The sequence below is a fragment of the Schistocerca nitens genome, chromosome 9, assembly GCF_023898315.1.
Source record: "Schistocerca nitens isolate TAMUIC-IGC-003100 chromosome 9, iqSchNite1.1, whole genome shotgun sequence".
Lineage (NCBI taxonomy): Eukaryota > Metazoa > Arthropoda > Insecta > Orthoptera > Acrididae > Schistocerca > Schistocerca nitens.
Window position 1 is genome coordinate 494,385,099 of NC_064622.1, and position 22,045 is coordinate 494,407,143.

The window sequence follows — 22,045 nt, forward strand, 5'->3', positions numbered from 1 at the left end:
ATTTCCTCCATAACCTCAACTCCTTTTCGAATCTGAATTTCACCTGGTCCTTCTCCAAAACCCAAGCCACCTTCCTGGATGTTGACCTTCATCTTGTTGAAGCTCACATCCACACCTCTGTCCATATCAAACCCACAAACAAACAACAGTACCTTCACTTTGATAGCTGCCATCCTTTCCACATCAAACGCTCCCTTCCCTACAGCCTAGGTATTCGTGGCAAACGTATCTGCTCCAGTGACGAATCCCTCAACAATTACACCAATAACCTGACCAGTGCTTTCCTCTCCCGCAACTATCCTGCAGACCTTGTCCACAAACAGATTTCCCGAGCAATACACTCCTCCCCGTCCAACAACAACGTTCCTACCCCCAGACCACACAGAAGCATCCCCCTTGTCACCCAATATTATCCTGGCCTCGAAAACATCAACAAATTACTCCGCCAGGGATATGACTTTCTCAAGTCAACCCCTGAAATGAGATCATCCCTTGACAAAATTCTCCCCACACCACCCAGAGTTGCCTTTCGTCGCCCCCCTAACCTCCGTAACATCCTTGTTAAACTCTACAATACTCCCAGACTACCTTCTCTACCCAGCGGTTCCTACCCCTGTAACCGACCCCGCTGCAAAACCTGCCCCATGCATCCCCCCACAACCACCTACTCCAGCCCCGCTACTGGCAAAACATACACAATTCAAGGCAGGGCTACGTGTGAAACTACACATGTCATTTATCAACTGACATGCCTGCACTGCACAGCCTTTTACATCGGCATGACAACAACTAAACTGGCTGAGCGCATGAACGGACACAGACGAACTGTCCGCCTAGGAGATGCCCAATACCCAGTAGCGGAGCATGCCCTCCAGCATAATTCTAGGGACCTAGGAACCTGCTACACCGTACGTGCCATTTGGCTTCTCCCACCCAACACCAGTCCCTCTGAACTGCGGAGATGGGAACTTGCACTCCAACACATCCTTTCATCCCGCCATCCCCCTGGACTGAACTTACGTTAAAACAACCTCACTCCCATTCACTCTTCAGTCTTCTCCTCTTTCCCTTTCCTCTTTAGCTATTCACGCATCTTTTCATCCTACATAGTTGTGTTTATCTTTATACTATATATCTCTTTACTTCTGTATGCATCCTCTTTGGTTTGAAGCTGGCACAGTACTTAGAGTAGAATATCTTTGGCTTCCCTCTGACAACCATGCCTCCATCCTTGCTACCCTCCCTATTTTCCTTTCCCTGTTGCTTCATAACCTGGGTTGTGAGTAACTGAATCTCCTTTCCCTTCTTCCCTTTCTTTTCCCTCTCTCCTCCCCGATGAAGGAACATTTGTTCCGAAAGCTAGGATCTTAAAATTTCAGTTCTGTTTTATGTGTATCTATCGGCTGTACTGAGCTGAGGTAAGTACTGGCCAGCCCCTCTATCTCTTTGTTAGTATTTGTTTCACATCTTATATGAGATTTTCCATTAATAATTTAGATTACCTACATGGTCCACATCCTTCATTGTTTTGTCCCTTTGTTAGCTATCACTTACGTCTGTCATCTTAACACTTTCTCTTCTTCAGTGTTTTATATATACATAAATAAATATTTTCGTCACCAACTGTGCTAGTTTCATCTTCCTCCTATTATCTTGTTCCGTTTATAGTCCTCTTCTCTTTTTTATTTATTGATTTATTTATTTATTCAACATTCCATAGTTGTAACGTTCGTTATTCGCTGTTTCCCAGCCAACAATCACTGCCAACAATCTCTTCCACACCTACCAGTATCATCCATTTCTGTCGATTTCTTGTTGCTGGCGATATTTTTGTGCCATTGGCTATCTTTCTCTGCCACAAGAAAATTTTTTTGGGACATTTCTGCGCCACCCGCGATCTTTTTTGCGGCACGCGCGATCTTTTTTGCGGCACGCGCGATCTTTTTTGCGGCACGCGCGATCGCTTTTGTGGCACGCGCGATCGCTTTTGTGGCACGCGCGATCGCTTTTGCGGCACCCGCGATCGCTTTTGCGGCACGCGCGATCTTTTTTCGCCACTCGCTATCTCTGTTTTTGAGCAATGTGTGTTCTTTTCCCCTGATCTGGACATACTTGCTTGGTCTGGTCAACTTTTTCCGTATTTTTCTTATTTAGTGGTCTTCCTTTGGTATTGAACATTACCAACACAATTTCTTTCCTTCTCGTGCTTCCCTCCGTGTTTTATTCCTTCTTATGATTACTATTTCAACTTTAGTTATTTAATTTCCCTATCCACCAGTTACCCACTATGTACCCTAATCCTATACCACATTATTTACATTCATTCCGGAAACATGCATTCACTGTAGCCAAACTGCAATCCCACATACTTTTCCTCCGGTCCTGCTTAACCTTTGGAATTACCCCTAAAGGGCTTACCTTAAAAGTTCCCATCTCCGGGTGCAATTCCTCCTTCCACCAGTCTCTCCTGGACTTCCAGAACCTTCAATCCTTAGCCCTTACCCAACTTGTCCTGAATCTCTACACTACTTCATGTAACCACCACTCCCAACAGCTCCTATCTCTCTTCAAAGTCCTCCACCTCTCAAACCCTTGCTTGGAGAACACACTCAGGAACATCATCCTAGAAGCCAGCTGCAAACTTGAGTTCCATGCCACACACCACCTGAAAAAACTATCCACAGTGCTAGTGCAACACCTAAGAAGTGGGGTCCCTCTCCCTATCCCTCACAAACACCAACCACAACAGAACCTTCAACAAACCCCCCTCATAGCCAACAAACCTAGCCTAGCCACCCTACTCAATCTCCCCATCCCAGCACATACCCCACACAGACCAAATCTCAACTATAACCACAGTCAAATGCCACATATCACCAGTCCCAATTCAGTCCTAAACCTCTCATCCAGATCCCTCTCTCCTCCAGAGACATCTGTTCTATCAAAAGGCTTAACCTTTAGCCCCACACCTAAATTCAACCACACTGCCCTGGTTAAAGATCTCCTCTCATTCACCCGGAACCTCAACTGGAAATATCACTTCACTACCCAAACACAGCCCCCAAATACTAGACCCAGTGTTGAACCCAGTCTAGAACAGTTCCGACTGCCTTCTCAAAGGGATCCTCCTCCCCTCCCCCAAAACCATCCCTTGCAGACATTTCAGGAATTCCTCACATCCAGTGTTGCCTCCCAGTCCTTCTTGAAGAACATACCGACAACCCCCAACATCACCCCAGCTGAATCCCGTGCCATTAAGGAGCTGAAAATAGACCGCTCTATTGTCATCCTCCCGGCGGATAAAGGCTCCACAACTGTCGTACTTGACCGTGTGGAGTATGTGGCAGAAGGACTGCGTCAACTCTCTGACACCTCAACCTACAAAACTGTTACCCAGGACCCCATTCCCTCCGTCCAGACTGAGCTGCAAAAAATCCTAAAAATCCAAGGTCCCTCACAAGGCCTCACAACGGCTTCCATAGACTTACTCACTCCACCTGAGCCACGTACCCCTACCTTCTACCTATTACCCAAAATCCACAAAGAGAACCATCCTGGCCGTCCCATTGTAGCAGGTTTCAAAGCCCCAACCGAACGTATCTCAGCTCTGGTAGACCAGCACCTACAACCTATCACCCGCAGACTCCCATCCTACATCAAAGACACAAACCACTTCCTAGAACGCCTCAAATCCATTCCCACTCCTCTCCCACCTGAAACCTTTCTTGTCACCATAGATGCTACATCCCTTTACACAAACATCCCACATACCCATGGTCTCTCTGCCCTTGAGCACTACCTCTCCCAACGCCCACCCAAAGATCTTCCAAAAACATCGTTCCTTATCACACTTACCAACTTCATCCTCACCCATAATTACTTCACTTTTGAGGGCCAGACCTACAAACAAATCAGGGGAACGGCCATGGGAACCAGGATGGCTCCGTCCTATGCCAACCTCTTCATGGGCCGCATGGAGGAGGCTTTCCTGAAGACCCAACAGCTGCTTCCCCTGGCCTGGTATAGGTTTATAGATGACATCTTTGTGGTCTGGACTCATGGTGAAGAAACACTCCTTAATTTCCTCCATAACCTCAACTCCTTTTCGAATCTGAATTTCACCTGGTCCTTCTCCAAAACCCAAGCCACCTTCCTGGATGTTGACCTTCATCTTGTTGAAGCTCACATCCACACCTCTGTCCATATCAAACCCACAAACAAACAACAGTACCTTCACTTTGATAGCTGCCATCCTTTCCACATCAAACGCTCCCTTCCCTACAGCCTAGGTATTCGTGGCAAACGTATCTGCTCCAGTGACGAATCCCTCAACAATTACACCAATAACCTGACCAGTGCTTTCCTCTCCCGCAACTATCCTGCAGACCTTGTCCACAAACAGATTTCCCGAGCAATACACTCCTCCCCGTCCAACAACAACGTTCCTACCCCCAGACCACACAGAAGCATCCCCCTTGTCACCCAATATTATCCTGGCCTCGAAAACATCAACAAATTACTCCGCCAGGGATATGACTTTCTCAAGTCAACCCCTGAAATGAGATCATCCCTTGACAAAATTCTCCCCACACCACCCAGAGTTGCCTTTCGTCGCCCCCCTAACCTCCGTAACATCCTTGTTAAACCCTACAATACTCCCAGACTACCTTCTCTACCCAGCGGTTCCTACCCCTGTAACCGACCCCGCTGCAAAACCTGCCCCATGCATCCCCCCACAACCACCTACTCCAGCCCCGCTACTGGCAAAACATACACAATTCAAGGCAGGGCTACGTGTGAAACTACACATGTCATTTATCAACTGACATGCCTGCACTGCACAGCCTTTTACATCGGCATGACAACAACTAAACTGGCTGAGCGCATGAACGGACACAGACGAACTGTCCGCCTAGGAGATGCCCAATACCCAGTAGCGGAGCATGCCCTCCAGCATAATTCTAGGGACCTAGGAACCTGCTACACCGTACGTGCCATTTGGCTTCTCCCACCCAACACCAGTCCCTCTGAACTGCGGAGATGGGAACTTGCACTCCAACACATCCTTTCATCCCGCCATCCCCCTGGACTGAACTTACGTTAAACAACCTCACTCCCATTCACTCTTCAGTCTTCTCCTCTTTCCCTTTCCTCTTTAGCTATTCACGCATCTTTTCATCCTACATAGTTGTGTTTATCTTTATACTATATATCTCTTTACTTCTGTATGCATCCTCTTTGGTTTGAAGCTGGCACAGTACTTAGAGTAGAATATCTTTGGCTTCCCTCTGACAACCATGCCTCCATCCTTGCTACCCTCCCTATTTTCCTTTCCCTGTTGCTTCATAACCTGGGTTGTGAGTAACTGAATCTCCTTTCCCTTCTTCCCTTTCTTTTCCCTCTCTCCTCCCCGATGAAGGAACATTTGTTCCGAAAGCTAGGATCTTAAAATTTCAGTTCTGTTTTATGTGTATCTATCGGCTGTACTGAGCTGAGGTAAGTACTGGCCAGCCCCTCTATCTCTTTGTTAGTATTTGTTTCACATCTTAAATAAGTATTTCGTCTGGTGTTTGAATACATGTTATTCTACATCTCTTGCACTGTCGTCATCTTTTTGAGGTTATCAGGTACTGTGCCTCATTAATTATGTAGGAAACCACACACATACACAAACTATCTCTCACATTGTTTGTTTGTGTGTCATCACAAAAAGTACATATGTAAATACTGCACTTGACAACGAGAATAATTTCTCGAAACACATTTTGCTCAGCATGAATAAAATATGTAACCGGTGCTGTGTTTAAACTAAAAACATTTGAGCAATGCAAAGTGAATGACGGTGTCAAAACACGCTAAATATGGTTCGACAAAGGTTTCACGATGATCACAACAATCACAAAACTGCATTTGCGCAGTAGAGACGGTTCAGAAATAGTTGCGATTGGTCACGATATCTTCATTCGAACAAACCTAATTACTCCGATCAGCCACCACGCCAAGGAGAGCTTGGCAGAGGCAGGAGATAACGGCACAAATTGTTCCATCTCCTACACATTTGCCAGTTCAAATATGCTGCATAGAGTGCCCTGGTGTCAAGAAACTTAACCACATAATTTTTGTAAACACTACTGGATGGCCAACACCATGCCAGCATCATTTTTTCTCCACAAACATTTTTTCGTAATGTGTAAATCACGGGAAAATTATAAATATGTTGATGCAAAAGCAGATGGAAATTAACATTGTGGGCATAGGAAATTTGACGGGACCGATAAAAAATGTCGTAAACAGCGGAAAAATGTTAATTCTGGGAACATAAAAGTGGCGTTATACTTTAATCTTATTGATGTTTTGGAACCTGGTCATAACTCGTTGGACAAATATGTGAAAACACGAGAAATATGTGCTCGAACATAAATGCAGATATTAACCAATCCTGCAGTTTGCACTGTTGTATTTTACCATGAATGGCACCTGTGCAGTGTTCTCAGTATGTTGCAAGTATCAGTCGTGATTACAACAGAGTGCTGTGTAGTTGTGAGTGCATTATGTTAGAGCTAAGTGAAGTCACTAGTGGTACGTGTATAGTGGCCATATCTGCTAAGTCACAACATGGATGACAGTGTGTGTTGAGTGGTTGACAGACAGTCATAGAAGAGGATTGTGACCAAAAAAAAGAGAATGACAGCTGCAAAATTCACAGCAGAACTGAATGTTGCACTCACGAATGGTCAGCCCAAATCAACACAAAGGGACCTCCAGAAGCAGGGAATTGCAGGGTGAGCTGGAATTCGAAAACCACTCATCAGAGATGCAGATATCTGTAACTGGAAAATGTGATACTGAAACCATAAAATCTGGACTATGGAGCAATGGAAGAAAATTATTAGGTCAGATGAGTCTTGTTTGACACTGTTTCCAACTTCTGGCCCAGTTTACATCACCAGAGCGAAACATGGTGGGATTCGGTAATGATTAGGGCAGTTATACAGAGTGTTACAAAAAGGTACAGCCAAACTTTCAGGAAACATGCCTCACACACAAAGGAAGAAAATATGTTATGTGGACATGTGTCCAGAAACGCTTACTTTCCATGTTAGAGCTCATTTTATTACTTCTCTTCAAATCACATTAATCATGGAATGGAAACACACAGCAACAGATCGTACCAGCGTGACTTCAAACACTTTGTTACAGGAAATGTTCAAAATGTCCTCCGTTAGTGAGGATACGTGTGTCCACCCTCCGTCACATGGAATCCCTGATGCGCTCGGGAGGATGACGGTCCAATCCCGCGTCCGGCCATCCTGATTTAGGTTTTCCGTGATTTCCCTAAATCACTCCAGGCAAATGCCGGGATGGTTCCTCTGAAAGGGCACGGCCGACTTCCTTCCCAATCCTTCCCTAATACGATGAGACCGATGACCACGCTGTCTGGTCTCCTTCCCCAAAACCAACCAACCAACCCTGATGCGCTAATGCAGCCCTGGAGAATGGCATATTGTATCACAGCCGTCCACAATACGAGCACGAAGAGTCTCTACATTTGGTACCGGGGTTGCGTAGACAAGAGCTCTCAAATGCGCCCATCAATGAAAGTCAAGAGGGTTGAGGTCGGGAGAGCGTGGAGGCCATGGAATTGGTCCGCCTCTACCAATCCGTTGGTCACCGAATCTGTTGTTCAGAAGCGTACGAACACTTCGACTGAAATGTGCAGGAGCTCCAATGTGCATGAACCACATGTTGTGTAGTACTTGTAAAGGCACATGTTCTAGCAGCACAGGTAGAGTATCCCGTATGAAATCGTGATAACGTGCTCCATTGAGCGTAGGTGGAAGAACATGGGGCCCAATCGAGACATCACCGACAATGCCTGCCCAAACGTTCACAAAAAATCTGTGTTGATGACATGATTGCACAATTGCGTGCGGATTCTCATCAGCCCACACATATTGATTGTGAAAATCGAGGAAGTACAGTACATACTGACAAAACTAAAATGAGCTCTAACATGGAAATTAAGCGTTTCCGGACACATGTCCACATAACATATTTTCTTTATTTGTGTGTGAGGAATGTTTCCTGAAAGTTTGGCCGTACCTTTTTGTAACACCCTATATATGGCATTCCATGGGCCCCATGGCTGCATTACAAGATTGCATTACTGCTGCGGATTATGTGATAACTTTGGTTGATCAGATCCATTTTGTGCTACAGTGTTTGTTCCCCAGTGGTGTGGCAATTTTCCAATGTGACAGACTCCTGTTCACACAACTCGCATCATGCAGGACTGGTTTTGTGACCACAAATATGAATTGGCACGTCTTCCTGGCCATCACAGTCACTGCATCTCAATGCTATTGTGCCTTTGTTGGTGTGCTTTGGTAAGAAGGATGTGTGATCGCTATCCTGAACTTGCCACTATTTTGCAGTATGAATGGTATAAGATTCCATTGAGAACTATATGGGACCTGTGTGTATCCATTTTAAGATGAGTGGAAACTGTTTTGAATGCCAACGGTTTCCCTACACCTATTAGGAATGGTAATTTGTTGTGTTTTTGCATATTTCGATATTTTTGTCCACCACCTGTAGTTTTAGGCTGCACTGAATTTTTCTTTTTCAAGTGTTTTATTAAATGCTAAATCTGGTTTGTTTTACGATACTGAACAAATCTGAACTGGGTTATTACAAGATGAATATTTACAAAACTTTTTGTTTTGCAGGTTTCTGACAGTTTTGCGCTGCTTTGGATGGGATACTGCCCTTCTGTACAGCACTCGCTGGTAGAAAATAGTTTTAGGATTCCTGGAATTGTATAAGGGTTGTGTGCACTGTACAGTATTGAAAGCGAAAGCTGAAGTGTGTAATGAATACTAAATCGTAGATTTTTATTTATATATTGGTGTCTGACTAATCGTGGAAAGAATTTTTTAGTAGAGTCATTCCTGCAAATATTGCTGAGCTCTTGTCTATTTGCTTGCTCTAAATTATGTATCAGTATTTACATAGAAGAAAATGTTAAAATCCAGTATGCTGTCCACTATGGACATTTTTAATATTGTCTTTGGCTGGAGATTCTTTGTGTCTGTAATATTTCTCTTGTCTGTCAGTCTTAATTTGTGTGTACTTAAGATAAAATCAGTGTCATTCTATGATCTCTTTAACTGAACAATATGGGAAACAAAATCCTATCAAACAGCAATTGCAAAAGATGAGAGACTATGTAAAAATGATCACTCCCTATTCCCAGCCTTGCCAGTTCCATCACATGCCAACATATGTATATTAATATTTTGTGTGTGTAGTACTCCAGATAACTATATATATATGGTTAATGTTTATCTTGTATTATTCTGTGAAAATGTCTCCTGTAATTGATGTTCCTCACAAAAGGATAACTAGTCAGCTTATAGCCCACCCTGTCATCTAGAAAGTGATAGATTCACTTTGATACATAAGAGGGACAATTGATCACTGATGAATATACGTATATATGTATGATATAAATGACTACAACCATCTTCAAGCATTGTTTGTTTCACCACATCTGTGTCCCAGTTACAAGATACAGAACTTAATAAATTGAGGCTATAGGGTTCATTCTGATTTCTAATGTAATTTTGTTCCACACAGAAAATATCAGAAACTTTTGTAAAATTTCAAGTCCACACATGAGAACCTTCCAGTACTAGGATGTGATGTAGCAGAGTATTTGATTTGTGAAAGGCAATGAGGAAACTGAGTGTACTACTGACACTAAAGGTTTTGAAATAGTAATGTCTTCAGGGTTGGGAATGCAACATTGGAAATAAAATTTTTTGGGAAGCGAATTGGAAATTGGGAAATATAATGTAACACTCTACAAAGAAAAACAGATATGAGTGGTGGAGAAGGCAAGTAAAAAAGTTAGAAATCAAGGTGAAAGGTAAGAAAAAAAAATCATCTATTCTATTTAACATAGAATTTGAAAAACATAGAGAATCAAATGTTGAACAGGGAAAGACTAATAAAAACCCCTGAAGTCTCAAGAGTTTTAAACTTTTCCGTTTAAAGAAAGATTGGAGGGAAGTAGGGGAAATGCTATAGTTGTAAGCCAAGTGAATAAAAAGGTTCATGACTGCACTAGTTGTGGCTTGAAGGACGTTTTTGTTGGCGACAATTCGGGTTGTGAAAAGAAAGTTATGCACAGAGTGGTGGTCCTTGGGTATCTGACTTATTCTGCATCAAAACTATTCCATTTTACAAGTTACCGTACAAGGTCGATGTAATCATTCCATCGCACAACTAGAAAGGGTAGTTGAAGATAATTTTCACTCTCAACAATTTTAATATCCAAGCATATGTTCTCAGCTAAGATTTCAAACAACAATCATAAAATAGCTTGTTGTAATACTAAATGTTAAAGTAGTTGTCTGCAATAACATTTTTATGTCCAACAAAATTGTACATGCAAACACTAACTGTCCGAAGTTTTTGAATTATTCTTAATTTGCTTTATAAGTTTGTCCTGTGCTCTATTCTTCATGTTCTCACCAATTGGTTATTGTGCAGAAGTTATTCTACTAAGGAATTTGAACATGTTCTCTCTTGCTTTTCCAGTGATTCTACAAGGCAACTCAGTTGACCTTTTGCTTGTAATTCCACTGAAACCAGATTGTTTCACTTGTGGTTAATCAGTAATTTGTAGCATATTTCTGTGTACTCTCTCTCTCTCTCTCTCTCTCTCTCTCTCTCTCTCTCTCTCTCTCTCTCTCGTACTTTATACAATCTTCGTCTGAGGCATTTTTGAATGATTTATGAACAGAATGTCTCACAGATAAGGACTGTACAATATAATGCTGTAATATGTGACACTAAAAATGAAAGAAATATGTGCAGAAACAGTGGCTTGTGGGGACACTCTTCAGGTAGCCTGCAAGTTCACCATATTGGTTTCACTTCATATTTATATATATTTATGGACCAGAAAAACACAATACTCATAGTAGAGGTAGTGTGTGTTAAGAAAACCATTATTGCATTATTATTCATAAAATAATTGATTACTGTACCACTTGTCAGAGCATAAGTAATTCATGGTAGTAATGGCACCAATGACAAAATATAAAGGTATACACAGTATTGTACATAATTCAGTTTACTTTTTGTGTCCTGTATGATGTAATTGTTGTTAGATGTTTTTCATGTCTTTTGCACAAAATTTACATTTTGTAGTTTGGCACATAAATTATAACTGTTCCAAATATCGTGCTAGTCTCTTCTAGGTCTTTTTTTGTACTGCTGTGTAAAAGAAACACACTTTGCACAGTATACTAATGAATTATGTATATTCACAAATGACACACTGTTAACTTTTTAGTTATCTTGAGTGTCGCAAATTTGCTCCAATATGGCTTTCTTATCTCATTCTATCCCTAAAATGTGAGCTGCACGACCCAATGTGCTCTTCGACTTCAGTGAATTACTTTATAGTGGAGACAAACACATAGAATTATGCCAAGCTGCTGCTTTTCCTCAACCCCCTTTTGTATGTTTGTATTCCTCTTGGTAATACCATTATTGTCACTGAGCAGTCCTCAGTAACATTAACTATAGTTGCAGTTCTTTTATTTATCTTCTTTTGAACAGTTGTACAATGATCCCATTTGGCATTTCATTTATCTTTTCTAACTGTCTAGAGTGTGTCATGCACTCTAAAGGACTTCACTCTTTCTGACACATTGTGTATTTTTATATGCCCAGAAGGCTCACTTCAGCAAGAAGATGGAGATAAAAATATTCTTTTCACCTTTTTTAATGTATCAGGTGCATTATATTACTTTTTTTGCATATGTTCTCATTCTTTCCCAATATTTTAGTTTATGTCTTTGTGGCAATGTGCAAATCTACTTGCATTCAGGAGATAATGCTTTGACCAGCAATAGCTCACAGAATATATAGCAGATATTAGTATTTCAGAGATAGAAATACTTAGCTAAAGGAACAAATAAGGAAATGTGACGTAGGCACAAAAGAACAGTGGTGTAACAAAATTTACTCTGTTTTTAAAGATCTTATCTTTTTATCTGTCAACTCAGCCTTATAAATGTGCTCATTCTGTTAATTTTCCCTTTACAATCTGCTGGACGATAGTATTAAAGGAAATTAGGTTCCAGTAATCTTACATTTGTTAGAATCAACTAAAATGCATTATTTCAGACTTGTAGCGAGCAAAGGCATGGCATGTGTAGTAAGGTTATTTATGGTCATTTTACATTCCAGTTATGTTTTTCACAGTGTCAATTATCTTTTGCGTCAATGCTTAAATAACCACCACTTGTTTGTGTACTTTGTAAAAGTTAGATCTGTATATGCATCTACATTTCCTTACTCATTGTGTCACTTTTCTTTGCAAAGTGTTAATTTTGTTTAACATGTTTTTCTGGTTGTTTTTTGTTCATTTTTCTGCGTATTTTATATTAAATATATGCCCCTTTCTTTTTTCTCATCCCTATGTTCCTCCTCATACGTTGATTTACTCAAGTTACATGTATCATTTTCAGTATTTGCTTCATTTACATATGCAAGGATTTTTTGTGAGAATTTTCCTAGATTATTATCTTTGGAATAATACATATTGCATAATAGTGCAACTGTTTTATCTCAGGCTGAATTTCTCTTTTATTATGTTGCAGTTGTTGTAAATGTTTGTTTTGTATTTATGTATACATGAATTGCCTGTGAAGCCTGTTTTAGCAATTTATTAATGTATACTTTCATATAATTCTTGATAATAACAAAATTTTTGTATTTGAGGTTTGTTTAAATGCTTTACTGGAAGATAAAGGTATCACTTCTCAAGATTTTTCTTGGACATGTATTTTCAAACTAACAATATAGGCAGAACTGTATCAGAAAATAAAATAGGAAAATATTCATACAGTTCCAAGCGAAATGTGGAGCCGATAATTACTGTCAGTCACATTGTAAGAAATCAGATGTTCTTTTCATGAGCAAGTTGACGTCATGATCATATCCAATAATGCTACAAGAAATTTTATTTTCATTTGCATGTAATTGTTGTGGCCCTATTGTGTACAGAGATTTACATTTTTAGCTTGAAATGTTTTCTTGCCTATACATTTGATCAGTATTGCACATTTGTCTTGTTAAGGTTTTGAGAACATAGTCTTATAACTGAAGTTTAAAATTAATGCCTTTATTTGGTTACATGGGAAACTATTTTCTGATAAATTATATACATTTTTTAACACTAGGTACAAAATTAGTGCATATTCAGTGAAGATGGGAATGTAATTAGAAGTCTCTTTCAAGCAGCACTGAAATTTATTGAAGAATCAAGGATTAGCATGTTTTTTTCTTATTAGACTAATTTTCAGAATTAATTTTTGGGTTGATTACAACTTCGTTCTGTAACTACCAATTTTAGTTATAGTAACAGTGGTTGTTACATGTCATGATCATTAAAAAATTGTGCCAACAACTTCCTTTTCCTCGTGTATAGACATTGTGTTTAGTTATGTGCACAAATATTTCAGTTTGTGCATTTGCGGAAATGAATCTCTTTACAAAAAAAAAAAAAAAAGGGACAGGTGGCAGCAATAGATGTTGGCTGTCTGATTTTATTAAATTACTTGATAGTTTTATTGTGTCAGAATGTTTACTGAATGTCTTTAGATTTATGTACTTTGTTTAGTGATTTAATGACACGTTTGAGATTTTTAATGATTTATGAATAATATAATGTTGTGTTTAAGATGCTGAAGAGCAGCTATTTCCTGTATTTGATCACATGCAAATGTATATAAATTATTATAAACTAAAAAAAATAAAAATATCTCATATTCTAGACTCAATTGTAAATACAATTCAATTAAATAAATATAGAAAACTTGCTATTTAACACAGTTGTGTATATGCTCCTCCTCACTTTAAATACTTATTCATCCGTAAACAAATTTCTTTGTATGGATGTTGTCATTATACATACATATGTACATTATTTTGTCTTTAGTTGTACTTTATTTCCATCTTAATTTGACTGAGTTTTGATTTCAGAAGACCTTTACTTAATAATAATTTTGTATGACTCTCAGTTCCCATTATGATTATATGGTTTCTCATCATGTTTGTTAATTTTGTTCCTCAAGCCTTTTCTGTCAAGTCATTGTTGACATCAGTGTTTTACTTCATATAGTGGTTTCAAACCTTGCACTGAAATCCTCTATCTTCGAAGTTACATTTTGCGGTCAACTGCCACTTCACATACATACGTTTCATATAACTGTATAGTTTGCAAATGACTGAGTTGAAACAGTGCCTCACCATTTTCTCTGGTTGCACTTGTGAGGTGCAATATTTTATGCAGACCACAAGTGCAGCATCAGCCACCTAATGAAGTAAAGCTCCTTGTTCAGTCGTCTCCATGTTAACAATATTGGCACATATTGTATAAAATAACAGTTCCTCCACACAAATATGTGATATGTGATCTGGAACTCGGACTGTGCAGCCTTGATTTTTATACATAGCAGCCCCATCATTTTACACACAGTTTTACTGCAAGCCATTATAAGCGTCAAATCGCTTTACTCCTATTTTCAAAGGATCTCAAATGTCATTAAAATAAAAGTACTTAATTACATTTAAGGTCGACAGACACACAAACAAACACAAACAAACATACACACAAAATTCTAGCTTTCGCAACCAACGGTTGCTTCGTCAGGAAAGAGGGAAGGAGAAGGAAAGATGAAAGGATGTGGGTTTTAAGGGAGAGGGTAAGGAGTCATTCCAATCCCGAGAGCGGAAAGACTTACCTTGGGGGAGGTCTTTACAAATGTCTGCTTGTGTCTGTGTGTGTGAGTGTATACCTGTCCTTTACCCCCCCCCCCCCCCCCCCCCAAGGTAAGTCTTTCCGCTCCCGGGATTGGAATGACTCCTTACCCTCTCCCTTAAAACCCACATCCTTTCATCTTTCCTTCTCCTTCCCTCTTTCCTGACGAAGCAACTGTTGGTTGCGAAAGTTAGAATTTTGTGTGTATGTTTGTGTTTGTTTGTGTGTCTGTCAACCTGCCAGCACTTTCATTTGGTAAGACACATCATCTTTGTTTATAGATAAATTTTTCCTACGTGAATGTTTCCCTCTATTATATTCATATAATTACATTTAAGAAAAGATGTGTTGTTTCAGTAGAGAAAAAATATGCGAAAACATTAATCTAATAAAATATTCCCTACTCTGTGTATTGTTGCTTGTTATTAACCTTGTTTTGATAGCCTCAAAATTGCAAGAAATACTTGACTCCAACAGCTAATGTAAGTTCTAATGTTACTCATGTGTCCATGAATAGTTGCTCTCATGTATAATGTAGATAAGTTCTGAAAGCATTCTTGTGGAAGAGTATTATTTTGTGCGCACACACACACACACACACACACACACACACACAGAGAGAGAGAGAGAGAGAGAGAGAGAGAGAGAGAGAGAGAGAGAGACGGGAAAACAAGCCCAAACACCAAGAAGGAGTTCTGTGAGATAAACAAAAGTTGGTAGACATGTTTCTACATCTGAAAGATGACGTCTGTTCAGATTTTGCGGCAGTTGTGTAAGAGTCGCACTAGTAGCCCCACTATGAGGATCCAAATCAGGCTTGCTTTGAATACATGCTGTAACGGTTGTGAGCTTTTGTTACCTTTGAGGTTGGATGTAGTGAGTTGATTCTAATCAGGAATGGCTTTAAGACGATGAAGATGCCATTGTCAATAGCTCATTGCAGAGTTTGGTCATATTTATGCAATAGTGCTATGAGAAGCTGGACATTCCTTCCACGGTATAGCAGAAAAACTTGGCATGAATGTAGCCACTGTACATGATTGCTGGCAGCAGTGGTCATGGAAAATCACGGGATAACTGTACTGATACCAGTGCCTATATTCTGGCATTTATGAAAGATACTCTCCCAGAGAAGGTCAAGGTTATGTGTTATTTCTGTGATGTGAAGCCGTAGGTCTGGCTACTCCAGAGGTGTTTTTAGTGCTCGCGTTTTGGGCATGTCTTTGCACTGTACTGTGGGCCCTCTATGCAGTGAATGTGGACACCCACTCAATGAGAGGAGCCCCTGTGTTCCGCAGCCTGTGTGTGTATTTGACACAATCATCCCTCTCCGCACTACCCAGACTGTCCGGTCTATAAGAAGGAACAGAATACACAGGTAAGTACCTTGATCATTTGTCCTACACTGAGATTCATCTGAAATATGACGGACTTCAGTCTGTTTTGATGATCTCTAACTTTTCCTCTGTTATGTCCTTTCCCCATCCTCCTTACCACAGCCTGTTTTGATGACCTCTAACTTTTCCTCTGTTATGTCTTCCCCCCCCCCCCCTCCTTACCACAGTCCTGCCCCTTCTCCTCCCCCCTTCCCCTGTATTTCCTTCACCCTTCACCCTTTCCTCTGCCAATCCCTCTCTCCGCCTGGAGAACTGTCCCCCTTCTTCAGTGTCCACGGGTGATGTTGCTCCCTCCTGGGAGCCCCATCATCTCCCAGGCCAGATGCCTGCTCCCAAAAATCAGCCACAGGAGACACAGTACGTGTGCCCCAAGGCCACTGTCTTTCAGTTCCAGATCTTGCAAGAACCTGCTCTCTCTCTCCATGCCCTGCCCTCCCTGATCTATGAAGGAGAAGAAGAAGAAGAAGAACAAATGTAAGTCCCAGGACAAGGCACCTCCCTGCCCACAGAGGTGTCAACTCCCCCTCACAACCTGAGTCTGACCTCTTATTTATGAATGTCACCCCATTCTTGTTGGTTGGGCTCCAGTCCATTCGCCTCCCATTTGTATCCCCTTTCCATGCTTATCCAATGGAATTGTAATGGAGCCTACTGACACCTTCTTACTTCCTTTTACTGGGCAGCTTGTGTAGTTCTCCAGGAATCTCATTTCACTGATGCTCACTCACTGATCTTTTGTGGGTTCCATATTTTGTCAGAACCAGGTTGGCCCTTTGAAGGCTTCCAGTGGCATTTGTGTGTTGATCTGTATGGTTGTTGTTAGTTCAGGGATCCCCCTTTATATTACATCGGAAGAAGCTGCCATCTGGGTCCACTTGAACTTTGCGATCACAGTTTGCAATCTTTATCTTTCTCGTGATGCGTCACCTACACCTTCTGCCCTAACTGCCCTCCTTCAGCAACTACCCCCACCTTTCCTTCACCTTGGTGATTTTAATGCCCATCACCCTTTTTGGGGCTGTGGTATTTTGTGTAGTCTGGGACTCTTCATTGACCAATTTCTTGCATGCCATGACCTGTGCCTTCTTAACGATGGTTCACTTACTGGTTTTTATGCCACATGTGGCACCTTCTTTGGAACTGATTTTTCGCGTACTTTGCCTCCCCTTCTTCCTTTCTTACAATGGTTGCTACACGGTGACCTCTGTGATAGTGACCAATTCCTGTTGACACTCTCATTCTTTTGATGGCCAGATTGCCCCACTGGGCTTTCTATTGTGCTGATTGGCCCCTATATAACTCCCAAGTCATGTTTACACCTCCTTCGTCCCGTTGTATTGACATAATCATTCGTGATCTGTCTTATAAGATAATCTGCACTGCCAGCATTGCCATTCGCCACTCAATGGGCCCCATTTGCTGGCTGCCAGTTACATGATGGAGCACAGCCATTGGCACCATCACCCGTAATCATCGTTGTGCTTTGCAACATCTAAAGTGGCACACGTCCTGTGCCAGTCTTATTACCTTTAGTGTCTTTGTGCCAAAACCAGTTACTTATTGAAACAGAGCAATCGGGTATGTTTGGAACGCTTTGTCTTCTCCCTACGTTCTTCTGCTCCTTCGTCATGGGTGTGGGCCGTACTGCGCACCCACCAAGGTTGTCAGTGGCATCTTTCCCATTCTGCCTTGCCCTGCCAGGTGCCCTTTGTACAGATCCATCAATTCTTGTGGAACACCCCGTGACCCTATTTGTGATGGCATCAGCATCAGCGTCCTATCGAGCTGCCCTCCTCCTCCTCCTCCTCCTCCTCCTCCTCCAGAAACAGTGGACTGAAACTTCCCACTTAAGTTTGACTCCTTGTCAGGTAGACTCTTCAATGAACCTTTTATTGAATGGGAACTTCTGAACCTCTTATATTCCCATGATTCAGCCCCTTGCCCTGATCCCATCCATAACCAATTGCTTCAACACCTCAATCCTCCATAACAGCAATATCTTCTCCAGGTGTTTAACCATATTTGGCAACAAGGCATTTTCCCCTCTCAATGGAGAGACAGTATTGTGGTTCCTGTCCTTTAGCCCGGCAAGGATACAATGTCCCATGATAGTCACCGGCCAGTCAACCTGACCAATATCCCCTACAAGATACTTGAATGGATGGTGGTCTGTCGACTCAGTTGGGTCCTCAAATCTTGGGATCTAGTATCTCCACATCAGCATGGCTTTCAGGAGGACAGTCTCCAGTCAGTCATCTGCTTCAGTTGGAAATCGCAGTTCGGCAGCCTTTTGTCAGTGCCTCCATTGTGCCGCAGTTTTATTCAGTCTTTATAAGGCCTACGACACAGCTTGGTGCCATCACTTCCTATTTAGACCACACTAGTGGGGGCTACGAGCACCCCTCCCAATTTGTATTCACCTGTTCCTGTCCCACCAATCATTCAGAGTTTGGGTTGCCATCATTTTCAGCTCTCCACAGATCCAGGAGAATGGCATTCCACAAGGCTCCATTGTAAGTGTCCTTCTTTTACTCATTGCTGTTAATGGACTACTGGACTGTTGGTCACCCCTACTCTGTATGTGGATGATTTCTGTATTTGGGCTATTTCCCACTTTGTGGCCTCTGCGGAGTGACAGCTCCAGAGTGCCATCCGGTGTGCTTCTACATGGACTTCTCAGGTGGTTTTCAATTCTCTCTCTATAAGTCGAGGATGATGAATTTCTGTCACCACACTACAGTCCCTCCTGATCTGGAGCTCTACCTTGATGCTCAACACCTGACTGTGGTCCCCCAGGTCCTGTTCTTTGGTCTTTTTTTGATAATACACTTATTTCGTTGCCCTATACATATTATCTGAAGAGCGACTGTTTTCGCAAACTCAATGCTGTTTGCTTCCTTGTCCATAACTCTTGAGGCACACATCATTCGACCCTTCTCCGCCTTTATTGGTCATTAGTTCTGTCTCATCTGGTCTATATTTGTTAAATTTATGGATCAACTGCCCCTTCCACTCTGCTGCTCTTCGATCCAGTTCACCGTCATGGTATCTGTATAGCCACAGGCACTGTTGTCCCCAGGATGCTTGTGCCACTGTTTCTCAGGTTCGTGCTCGGCTACCACAGGGTCTCAGCCTTTGCAGCATCTTTTCCCTTCCGTGCTGCATGCCTATCTTCTTGCTATTCTTTTTCCCCTCCCTTGGGCAACATATCTGGGATGGTGTTGGAAATGTGTTCTGCATATGCAGTCGCCAATATCAGAACAGTCTCTCCACTGTCTTACATTCCTTCTTTCTTGTTTCCATTCCCCTTCTCCTATCCTTCCTCCACTTCGGTGTTTGAGGTTCCTCTTTTTCTTCTTCCTCCCTGTGAGCTCTTGAAGGCCAGCCCATGCACCTGACGTGTGACAGGTGAGTGGGTAATGTCTAATTCCCAGCCCCGAGTTGACAGGTAGGTTTCACATGAACCCTCTTTTAAAGGCCGGGCCCAAGGAGGGCTGACTGCCTGAGCTACTACCTTCCCAAATTGCCAATTGGCCCTCTGCCAGGAGTTTGGAGATGTGACCTGAGGTGTGAACAATCACCTAAGGCGGATGAGCCCCCTTCTGAGGGAGGAGGAGGGGGGGTGGGGGGGGCAGTCGGAAGTTGGAAGGAACGTGCCATTGGAGATGCTGGCGATCCTGGGGGATTTTCTTGCAATGAGACAATCATCTTTTTCATTGTCAGTGTCTACCAAACATAAATGGAATGAGGTTAATGATCAAACAACCTCTTGGCTGCACCACGGTCTCTTGTGGTTTCACGTACTGAAGATGGTCAGTCCTTTGCTGTGGTAAATGTGTTTATCATTCAGAAAGGTGTTGATGCATTTGCGAGCCCTGTGAAATCCTGCTCTCATTTCCTAAATGGCACTTTGCTTTCAGAGAACACAATTACTCGCAGCTTCGATCCTCCATAGCTATCCTGTTTGTGTTGAGGCCCAGCGCAGGCTGAATTCTTCCCACTGTGTTATTTACCCTAGGCTGCTTGATGATCTACTGAGGCAGAAATCCAAATGTACCCCTCTGATCAGGATGTCATTACAGTCCATCGGGTGATGAAAAAAGTAGGTGTGTCCTTAGTGCCCACACATGCTATTTTTCTCATCTGACCAAAGGTAAAAAGCAGGATATGAAGTTATCACAGTACAACCGTACATTCCAAACCCGATGCGATGCTATCAGTGCCACTGTTACAGCCACACTTGAGAGTCCTGTTGACACCCAGCCAAATGTGTAACCTGTGGTAGGGATGCTCATGAGAACAGTTGTCTGCCTCCACCTCCCCGCTGTATCAGCTGCAATGGCAACCATGCTGCCTCCTCCCGAGATTGTCACATGTATCTAGATGAGCGGGCTGTGCAGGAGATCCGGGTAAAGGAAAAAGTGCCTTACCCGGTCGCTTGCAAGTTGTTGGGTAGTCAGAAACCCTGTGTTCTACCATCTGGCACCTACAGTACTGTTCTTGCTACATCTCGCTCCGTGAAGAACGTGTCCATGCAGACATGTGAGCTCAGATTTAGCACCGCAGTTGTTAAATCGCTCAGCGTCATGGTAGCGTCCCCATCTCATTCCTGTGAAGACTTCCAATGTCCCACCAGCCAACAAACATCTGAGTCTTTCTCTGCCAATCAGAAAGGCTCCAAGAAGTCAAACAAAGGCAAGTGGTCTTCTTCTTGGTCAACTCAGAGATCCTCTTCTATGGTGTCGCCACTTGATACTCTTGCCCGGCCAACCTCCGTGTCACCAGTGTGCACCACCAACTTCCCCCCCCCCCTCCCCTCCCCGTCCCCCTCCCCTGGACTCTGCAGATTGACACCAGGAGAATGCCAACACCTCTGTACATCTCATAGAGCAGGATTCTCCACCCTCTGTGCCCTGTAGCAGTGAGTCTTCGAAGGCTGGCACTTGGAAACTGCCAAGGTGACACCCCTTCATTCTTTCCCTCCTCCCCTTTCCTCATCATGACTCTCCTCCAATGATGGAACCTTCATGGCCTTCAATCCAACAAAGAGGACATATGACTGCTGTTAGAATCACAGCGTCTGCTTGTACTCAGCCTCCAGGAAACAAAATTGCGTCCTCATGACTGCTTTGAGATATCTCATTTCTTCCTGGTCCACTTCGATCTTCCCCTGAGGACAGCATTTCATCTCACAGGGGAGTCATGCTACTCATCTGGGATGATGTTCATAGTTGACCCATCTCCCTGACTACCTGGCTCCAAGCTGTTGCAGTCCATACTTTCCATCCTCACTTGACCTTTTCCCTTTGTACCATTAACATCCCTCCATCATTCGTTGTCACCAGGACAGACTTCCTCCAGTTTATTAGTCAACTCTCTCAGCCCATTCTGCCGCTCAGTGGCTTTAATGTGCACCATACACTGTGGGACTTGCCCAGAACTGGTCAGAGAGGTGCCCTCTTGGCTGACCTTCTCAATCACAGACTCCACTCACACCATTTAGACCTTTCCTTCTGCACTGTCCAGCTTGCCAATCATCTTGAGTGATCTGCTGTCTCCGACACGTACTGGAGTGGCCATCAGATTGCTGACTCCTACCTCCACTCTACATGGCCACCCAAATGGGAGCTTTCAAAGGCTAACTGAAGGCTTTGCTCCTCCCTGGTGACCTTCGGCAAACATTTCTCCAGTTGTGATGACCGGGTAGAATATCTTACAAACGTTATTCTTACAACTGCAGAACGTTCCAATCCTCACACCTCCTGTTTACCGTGCCAGGTCCTGGAACCTTGGTGAAGACGTGCAC

The 22,045-nt window shown here is 42.5% G+C and overlaps 1 protein-coding gene across 2 annotated transcripts in view; it reads left to right on the plus strand.

Moving 5' to 3' along the window:
• Positions 1 to 9,158, plus strand: part of LOC126203860 (splicing factor, arginine/serine-rich 19-like) — a 134,928-nt gene extending 125,770 nt beyond the window's left edge. For both annotated transcript variants that reach the window (XM_049938235.1, XM_049938236.1), the window contains exon 11: positions 8,730 to 9,158. The gene's annotated coding sequence lies outside the window, so the exon portion shown is untranslated. The remainder of the gene's footprint in view (positions 1 to 8,729) is intronic.
• Positions 9,159 to 22,045: the final 12,887 nt, after the last annotated feature.